The following is a 9280-nucleotide window of genomic DNA, read 5'->3' as shown; positions in this document are numbered from 1 at the left end:
TTGACCTTGAACTTTGTTTTATTCTTCTCCCCGTGCAATCCATTAGTTTTTGTGTTACGTTGCAGGTTTTAGCAGGAAGAGCTCTCTGTTCCAAGCCCATCCACTCAATATTATACCTCCTGCAGGGCTAGCTCTTAACATCTAGCCAGGAGAAGGGGCGACCTAGATAAAACTGTTTTAAGGATTTGAAAAATATGCTTTTTTTAAAAAAATTGCAAACCCTCAGAAAGTGTGGAGACATTTAACATTTGCAGATATCTTACCACTTCTATAGAATTCTCATTGCTAGTATTTATAGAAAAACATTTAAAAAATTATAGGAAAAATTATAAAACATAAAATATTTATTTTTCCCTATGAATTCTTAATGAAGTATAAACATTACACACACACTCACACACACACAAAAGAAAAACACTGGCAAACTTAAAGGCAGGCTACTACTAAAGTATAAGTGATTTTATACATAAACTTACTCAGAAAGTAGAAAACAAAAACTATTGTTTCTCCAGCTATCTAAATTTTCAGACACTTATTTTGAAATTACAGTCTTAGAATTTGTTTATAGAGACACCAATTGGTTAATTAAAAGATCCAAACACAGCCCAAAGTATACATTTAGTTTCAGCATTGCCATTTTTTCATCCTTGAAATAAATAACAGACATCAACAGTGAGTTTAAAATCCTTTCAAATAAAATTTTTTATTTTGCCTTGAGCATGCTGTGATACCACTGGTGTTTTGCTTTTTTGGATGTTCATTTTTCTATTCATTCTTTGGTTATATATTCATTATATAAAAAATATTCATATATATAAACATTTATATTTTTGTCATGTATTTCTAAGGGTGATATTATTGTGTCAAATTTTATGTCACACTTACTATTTTCTAATTATTGAAAATTTTCACAATGCGCCGTACTCCATAGATTTCTCCCTCTATATACTTTTGGACCTTCACAATGTCTGCATTTTGGAGTCAGAAGAGAGAGCCATGAGGAGCGGAAAAAGTAACTTCAATAAACTATTTAACACAAAGAACTAGATGGCAGTCGTCAGCCTGAAGGAATCACGGAGTGAGAGACTAAGGTGATAGGTGCCTACAAGGATCTCCAAGCCTCCACACAAAGTAGTACATGGCTTTCAGATTCTTCACCAGAGCAAGGATATTAGACAAAAAGGCCCCAGGTCGCTCCCTGTAAGCCACCCAATTAGGATTATTAATTTGTAAAATTATTTTAGGGATTTAATTCCGTTATTTTTCCTTAGAGTTCATTTTTATTCCCTAATCTCTGTAAAGGTCTGCTGAATATTTAGAGGTGTCTGAGACTCAGTTATAACTCATCATAGAGGCATAGAATAAAAGAAATGATGTTCTAAAACTTTAAAGAATTAATATGTTTTTCCTGGATTCTCCTCTCACCACAGAGCAACATAGCCATTGAAGGACGCAAAGACCAAGCAGAAAAGCATGGCAAAGTGAAGGCACCTATTGCCTAATATAATGTCATCCATTGTGGAGTTTAATCAGTTGACAAAAATAAACTGTTACCTTTCACTCCTCATAACAAGGGGAACATTTACTTGCTCCAATTCAGTTAATAGAAAACACCTGATCTACTGAAATTCTGTCTGTCAATGGCTGAAATATTTGTATGGGAGTTATTTCTATAGTTTGCCAAATAATTCAGGCTTCCCTCCTCTGACGGACATTGTAGGATTACAATTCTGGCTTTGTTGTGGATGAGGGAATGACTCATGTGATTGATTCCAATAGCTGTGCCAGAACATTTATTTACTAATTTGAGACCCTCCAAATCTGTCTCTTTTTTTTTTCTCTCTCTCTCTCCTGCCAAGGGCTCAGTAAAGTTGCAGACAGTCGCTCTTCCTTGACTAAGAGTAAACTGTGCAGACAGAGTTCTTGACTAAGGGCAAATTGTGCGGACACCCCTTAGTAAACTCATGAGGGACACGTATCATGAACAAGAAATGTTACCTGTACTATATTAACACGCTGAGAATTGTGTGTGTGGTCCCGGTGACACAACCTCATCTATTTCAACTGCTGTAGTATGTGACCTCGACATTTCAATACTCTTAGAAAGTTGCAGTTTTTTCTCTTAAAATATTTTAAAACATCAACCTTGCTCATTTTCCAGTATGTGACCTCTGTAAAGACTTTCAATTTTTTAATACTTTCCTATTCATGGATAAAAGATCATGAGTTTTAATGATCTGTAGAGTTTATCCTGAACTTTGACAGGACACAATGACATTAAACATCAATCACATGATAATTTGCAGTTATCATTGGGCTTTTATTGTGTCTGTATTAAAGGCAAAAAACTCCAAATATATGCAACAAGTCATTTTTGCATCCTAATACTATTATGCTTGCATGCTCAAAAATAAACTTGGGAGTGATAAATTCCACTGAGAAGTAGTCATTAAAATAGATGAGTACATGCTGCTGGTACAGGATTTTGACACAAGTTCATGTGTTTTTCTATGTATCACTATGTTTCAGAGCATGTTAGGTTTAGTTTAATGCAGGCATGAGACTCCAAGAACATGGACATTTTCATCAGGCAACTACAGATTGTTCTGCAGTTTTATCTCAACACTTGATTCTACTGATTATGAAATAATTTATTGAGGGCTCATTTCCTTTCTGTGGAGGGAAAGAATGAAGTCTCTGGCAAGCACCTTTCTCTATTCTGTCTGAAAGCTCGCCAGTTATGCTCCTACTTTTGAAACTTGTCCACCTTACCTCCAATCTATTGTTGCTTTAGTTGAAGAAAATACACTAAAACAATCTCCATCTTTCTCTCAATTTAAGAATTGAAAGTTCAACCTCAAACTCTATCTTTTGAAAGGTATTGTGCACTGTGAATTTCACTTTTTTCCAGAACCCGAGTAATTGCACTGTGCTGTTCCTGCTTGCTTTCCAGAATCAAGAGCTGCTCGAATATCTCCCTCTCTACAGATATTTGAAGATTTCTTGTGAAATCTACAGTGGAGGTGAAGAGGTAGAGGGAAAATGAAAGGATTGGAGATTAAAAACATCAGATATATGACATAGGAAACCAGTTATAATTGGATAGGAGAAAGGTTGAAGTAAGTTGAAAAGGCAAGGATAATCACACAAAGAAATGCAGAGAGTGAGAACCCTGTTGGCTAAATTAAAATTTAGAAATACAGCACACAAATGAGGTTGGGACAGCAGCTCCAAAAGATTTTTTTTAATTTCATCATCTGAATATTAATTTTCTGAGGTCTTCTGGGGAACTAGAGTAATGTCAAATACAATGAGCCTTGTGAGGTGCTGACTCATGCAAGTCAAACTATACATTGTTAAAATTAATTTTCTTTGAGAGAAAAAGAAAAAAAAAAAAACCAAAGTGAGACTCTGAGATTTCATTTTCCGTGTAAGAGAGGAGCATATATAGTATCCCCATTTCATGTAAATTTATAAAAGGTTCTAATTTGTGATAGGTGCCTACTGTGATTGAAAAGATAGATTATAGGCATGTGGTGTGCTTTATAGAAGCAATTTCAGAAAGAGGACACATGGATTTGTAGGGGACTGACCATTATAAAGCTGATATTTCAAAATTTCCTTTTATGCAAAGGCACAATCCTGGTAGGCTTTCTTGTTTCTATGGCTATAAAGCTCTACCGTGTAACTCAGAGTTTGCTATCATCCTAGAAAAGGCAGGCTTCTTTATGGCAAATCAAATGGAGTGGAACTCATCATGATAAAAATGGCCACCCATGATACAGATAGCAGGGTTGGGCCCACATGTATCCACTAGGCAATTTTATTATGAGAGCCACTTGGGATCCGAGGACATCATATGGTTTTTTGAGTCCTCTGAAGCACTAGTGTGTCTGGCATTTCTATTAAAGCCATACTTACTTGTTTCTTAAAATAATGTCCCCAGTGTGATCTGTGAGGTACGTGTGAATCCTGAGCTGCTAAATGGATTTTGGTCTAAGAGATGTGGTCACTGTGGAAAATTGTTCTACCTCCTGCTGTAATTGGTGCTCCCTCTACTCCATGTGAGCCTCCATCTGGAAGACTAAGTCTCCCTACTCTATTAAATGCAGGCATGGCTGTACTATTTGGTTAAGCCAATGGCACATGAATGTTATTGAAGTGAAGCATTGTCAATATCTTGGAGAAACAAAATATGGATCCGAATCTCAGCCAAACAAAGGCTCATGAAAAATAAATGTACTTTTTTATTGTAAACTATTGAGATTTAGGACTTCTTTGTAACTACAGCATAACTTACTTATCCTGAAAATACAGAAATCAATAATCAAGTGGATGTTGCAACAACACCAAAATCTAGATTAGGTGGCACTGGTTTTGGAAATTGGGCTATATACAGTGAAACAAATTGTGATCTATCTGAAGCTAGAAAAATGGTTTTTAATATTACACTGTGGGAAACATTTTGGGAAATAAAAAAAATCTCCTATTATTTGCAATATAGCTAATAAGCTTATTACTTTAGGTGAAAACGAAAGAAGAACAAAAGAAAAAAACAGTGGGAAAAGAGACTTCCTGTAACATGAGTCAGTTTGTATTGGATGCTTTTTTAAGAACGGTAATACCTGTATAACAAAGCAGTGATCTCAGACTAAAGAAAAAAGAAAAAAAAAAAGTATTGGCCTGTTTATAAGCAGAAATAAAGGAGCATTTTGAGAGTTCAGAAATTCAGGGACTTGCAAGGTTGAACGCTGCTATTGATTCTCATCTAATCAGTACAAGATAACACTGAGGGGCCTTTTGAGTGACAGCCTAGGACAAGGACAAAGTCAAGAGTTTGCACATTGCGCCCTGAGCTGAAGCCCATGAATGGCTTTTACTGAACCCAGGAAAACCTTTCAGATGGCTCAGGAAACAATGGCTCAGGAAAACGAGGTTGAAATATGACTCTTCCATAAAAGCCTTATAGGCTCAAAGTACCCACAATTAAGCTAATTTAATTTGACTTAATTTAATTTAATATAAGGGGCATGTGAGTACTCATAAAAGAAATGGCAAGACAAATATCAAATGTTCTATTATATTGGATATTTTAATATGTCGTATATATTCCATATTCATACCATGTCTATTCCACAGTTGCATACTCTGTGTGTGTACATATTTGTGTGTGCCCATACACCTTGTAGAGAGTGATCAGACAACTGATCCTTTTGTTTCCAATACCTAGACATGTTGTAGAGACTCCAAGGCATCACTCAGAGATCTTGGACTTTGAACTTGAAGCAGAGATTGGATAGGAGGATTGTGTTGTTTAGTCGTGTCAGATAAATAGAAGCAAATGTTATTGACTCTAGGCTGACTCTAGTAGACTGTATTTTTGTTCACCCAAGTTCAGTGCCTCTTCCCTTTGCTTTCCTCCAGAGGATGATTTTGTATCTTCTAGCAAACACTGAAAGTGCTGTGCTTCCTTGAGTGCTCTTAAGATCCCATTTTTGCCTTTATGAGTGCTGTCCCCTGCCCGCCTCTCAGGGGCTTTCAAAGACCAACACCAGACGTGATGTTTGTGTGGACTGTCCTTGGCTACCGGAGATACTGGCCTCAACCAGCTTAGAGAGCCCACGGTGCCTGTCCCACAGCTACTTACCAATGACTGTGAGGTGAAGGAGTGTGAAAGCCCAGCCTCCTTACCTTTCATGGGAGGAGTAATCTGTGCACCAGAGGTCTCCCCTGGGGTCAAACTGAAGCTTAACCTTCCCTTCACTTCTACCTCAGATCTTACCCTTGCCAGGCTTTGTTCTCCTCCACATCCTCTTTTGTCTACCATGGTCTCCCTGGAAACTCATCCTTTATAAATGACTTGCAGTTGAAATCCTCATCTCAGGGTCTGCTCCAGGGAAACCAATCTGGGACACACCCTTACCCTATTGAACTTGCCCATGGCTGTATGATTGCTTGGGTTCTGGAAATGTCAGTTGAAATAGTATGTGCCATTCTCAGCAAAAGCTTTAAGGCCAACAGGCACTACATCCTGCACCCTGCCCTCTGTCACAATTGGCATCATTCTAGCTAGAAATTGGTCCAGTAGTCTTGGTCTTGTATGGAGTGAATACAACATGGGTCAGAATCACAGTCAACTTTTGATGGACTTCTAATAGGATTTGCCTTTATTGTTATAAATCCAGGAGATATGAGGGTTCTTTGTTTCCACAGCATAATCTAGCCTATGTTGACTAATACAACAAGCTTCCACTAATAAAGCAGCCAGAGACATGGCTTATAATTTAACTACCCAATAATCTTTAAAAAGTCAATCTATAAGAATACATTTAGTGCATATAAATTACTCATCATGTGATGATATGGAGGTATTCAATGCAGTCTGTGCTGAAAGTATTATCTAGTTAAGAAGATAAAGCTGGCCGGGTGCGGTGGCTCACACCTGTAATCCCAGCACTTTGGGAGGCCGAGGCGGGCGGATCATGAGGTCAGGAAATCGAGACCATCTTGGCTAACAGGGTGAAACCCCATCTCTACTAAAAATACAAAAAATTAGCCGGGCGTGGTGGCAGGCGCCTGTAGTCCCAGCTACTTGGGAGGCTGAGGCAGGAGAATGGTGTGAACCCAGGAGGCGGAGCTTTCAGTGAGCCGAGATCGCACCACTGTACTCCAGCCTGGGTGACAGAGCGAGACTCTGTCTCAAAAATAAACAAATAAATAAATAATAAAAATAAATAAATAAAAAGTAAAACTAATTTTGAGAGCTTCTTTGAAATAGATTTTAAAGCAATTTTTCTAGTTCAGTAATTCCAGAAAGGCATATTATCTAGATCAGCGTGTAGTCTCTTCCCTCATTTTGACACTAGATAATATTCAGTTCCATTTCATTTATTTGAGAATGTAACTGATTTACCAATTAAAAATTATTTGGTTGGATTCCAAGATTTCAAACCTGGATTACGTGGTCATAAGAAGCAATGCTCAAAAACCAGGATTCTGAGTCATAGAAACTTGGAACAATATAAGGATATGAGTTTTTAGTTTCCAAACAAACTCACGGCATATTGTTACACAAAATACTGTTAGCTTATTGAGAACATATTTTTCTCTGACACGTCAGGGAGGTATTCTTGACACAGAAATGACTTTTAAAATAACTGTAACTTGTGTACATTGTGATTTTTTGTGGTCTTCCTGAAATGGGTTTTGTCTTTGGTTTCTCTTAAAGGGAGAAAACCGAACAGTTTAACTCACATGAGACTATTTGAGCATAATAAAGGATGTTTACTGTTGCCTGAAACTGATCAGAAAGGGGATAAATAAGCAAACTCAGAAATAGTTCATTAAATAGCTGAATGTAAAGTAGGAATAAAAATCACATGGGAATGGAAGACACATCGGTTGATAATAACATGAGCCAAAACATAGGCCAGGTGTGGGCATAGTATGAGAATTGTATTCTGGACATGCTCATTTCTTGGAGCTAGGGGTTTAAGTTGAGCACTAGAGAAAGGTTAAATATTTGCCATTATAGGCTAACATTATTTCTGCAAAAGTTCAAACTGGAATGGAGCAATGTAACAGGGTCTCAAATATATCCAGCAGGGCAATTGTAATAATATTATACATGGGGAAAATAAGATCAAGTGCCTCTCAACCTCGTTAATATGATAATTATCTAATCAGACAGTTACTTTTCTGAATTCCCCAAGCAAATATTTACATTCTGATTTATAAGCCCATGGGGTCACACAGAGCCAGGGAAGCATAAGTCCTAGAAGACAATGTGACTGGCACTTCTTTAGTTGTGCAGTGTGGAGACCCAAATTCCAACTAGGAAATGAGATTATTAGTATGTAGGTGTAAAGAGGGGAAAAGGTAAAGATGGCAGAAGCCTATCTAAGACTAAGGTAAATAAAGGTAATGAAAATAATGACTACTGATTGTGATGTACCAGATACTCTATAAAATTTTTCCTATAAAATTTTCACCTATGAGGCTATACTGTTTTAATTACAGAGTATAATCTTTTAATTACAGATTAGAAAATTGATGCCCAGAGATTCCTCAACTTTTCAGACTAAGAATGATGAAGCTAGGACCTGAACTCATGTCTATCTGAATCTCAAATATTCATATTGATTGTTTAATTTTTTCTCTAGCTTTCTAGAACTTTGTCGACAAATATCATGCTTAATTAATTAAGGACTAATCTATAGTGATGCCTTAATATACCTGCATAGATATAACACTATTTTTATAACTTTATTTAATATTAGTAACTACTAAGATCATTTTAAATTTTCCATTTTTATTTCTGATATAGTTTTTTTAAGTTACTGAAATTAGTGAAATAACTGTAAAGGACTAGCGATGAGAACTTCTAAATGATATACCACTTCTCTTTCTTATAAAATATGTATCCACTGTATTAATTCCTCTTCTTTTTTTATGGTGCCTCTTTCTCCTCATTGTCTTTATACTATAAGCAGCACGCAGTGACCAATGGCAAATGTGGGTAGGACTTCATAGCTTCTAAGTGCTGTTCTGTTTTGTTTTGCTTGTTTTTGTTTCCCTGAATTTTTATATACTCAAGCTTCTGTGTGCCTCATTCTCAAGCTTTAGGAAGTTCGTTTGGTTTTTCACTATATTTCACATTACTATCAAATCCCCAAACTTTTTGTGAGTGCTGAAACTTAAATAGTCACTTAGGTAGGGATCACAGGTTTTCCTCATGTATACTAAGGCCAGGGCCTGGAAATCATACCAGTCAGATCTACAGTGATAATGTGTTAAACTTTATAAAATAATTTTAAATAAATTTGCTTTATTATTACATTTATTGAACATTATTTATCTTCACACAGTCATTTCATTAAGGCATCTAAAGGAATGGAACACATAAAAATTTTTTTCTATTTTATCTTTTATTAATTATTAATCTTTATTAATTATTTTTATTAATTATTCTCTTATTATCTTTCATTAATTATCTGGTTTCTACTACCTCAATATTATTAAATTATATTAATTATCTGGTTTCCAAAGCCTCAGTAATATGAAATTTTATTAATTATCTGGTTCCCACAGCCTCAATAATAGTATTTGAGGCACCTGGATACTCCCTGTTTTGCTGTCATGTCATGCCTTACATGAGGACTGACTGCTTTCAGATCACTCTGCAAATACATGAATTTTCTACATTCTCACTCCCAGGCTTACAGGGAAGTCATTGGTACATCACTTTTTATATTCTACTCTACTAGTCTATCTGCATTTA

Source organism: Macaca thibetana, chromosome 18 (genome assembly GCF_024542745.1).
Source record: "Macaca thibetana thibetana isolate TM-01 chromosome 18, ASM2454274v1, whole genome shotgun sequence".
In the NCBI taxonomy this organism is placed as follows: Eukaryota; Metazoa; Chordata; class Mammalia; order Primates; family Cercopithecidae; genus Macaca; species Macaca thibetana.
The sequence above is the reverse complement of the archived record's forward strand: the minus strand, read 5'-3'. Positions refer to the sequence as shown.